General features: G+C 37.5%; 1 non-coding gene across 1 annotated transcript; it reads left to right on the plus strand.

Annotated features, from left to right (window-relative positions):
* Window positions 1-232: 232 nt before the first annotated feature.
* On the plus strand, window positions 233-373 carry LOC115067199. Its single transcript, XR_003846635.1, has one exon. It is a non-coding gene; the product is annotated as a U4 spliceosomal RNA (small nuclear RNA).
* The last annotated feature ends 531 nt before the right edge of the window (window positions 374-904 follow it).

The following is a 904-nucleotide window of genomic DNA, read 5'->3' on the forward strand; positions in this document are numbered from 1 at the left end:
GAAATAAGGGTGATTGTAGAAGGACCTGAGTACACACAGTTTATATTTGATAACCTAGATTTGTTTGTTGAGATTTACACACACACACACACACACACACACACACACACATACATAATGTGAAGTACAAGGCAAATCAATGACTGTGTGTGATAGTCTAGTTCAGATTTCAAGTAAAGACACTGAGAAGCTTAATGCAAGGTTAAAACTGGTACCCTAGAAAATGGAAGAAAGCTTTGCACAGTGGCAGTATCGTAGCCAATGAGGTTTATCCCAGGTGCGATTATTGCTAATTGAAAACTTTTCCCAATATCCTGCCATAACGACTTGCAATATAGTTGGCATTGGCAATTTTTGACAGTCTCTATGGAGACCGAATTAAAAAAAAATTTTAATGGAAGAAAAACTGCTCAGGGATTAAGTTGGAAATTTCTGGTTAATCATGTTTTGGGTAGGACTGCTTACATTTGTTCAAACTGGTGATTATCTAATGCTTTCCAACAGGAGAGGGAAGAGACAGTAGCTAATATTGTTGGGATCTTCAGCAATGAGGCATTTCAAACAAGGTAAGACACAGGTTGAAACGTTGGAGGTTGTTAAGAACACTGATAAGTAGAAGCTGAGGTAATAAACCAGGAAAGTAGCTCATCAACTGGGAGGAAAAAAATGTATTGACCACTTTCTTCCCCCTAATGAAAATTATGACTTTTCAGACACTCCAATAAAACAATCTCTTGAAGATATAACAACAGCTCTTTATAGGAATCCAATTAAATCAGGTAAGATTTGCATGTTCTCTTTGGTAAACCTCCCTGAAGAGACTTGTAGCAGAACTACTCTGTCACTACGAGTTACTACCATAGGGGTAGCTCATAAATCTACCCCTTTTGATGAACACATGAAT

Source organism: Nannospalax galili, unplaced genomic scaffold (assembly GCF_000622305.1).
Source record: "Nannospalax galili isolate Female #2095 unplaced genomic scaffold, S.galili_v1.0 scaffold324, whole genome shotgun sequence".
NCBI lineage: Eukaryota > Metazoa > Chordata > Mammalia > Rodentia > Spalacidae > Nannospalax > Nannospalax galili.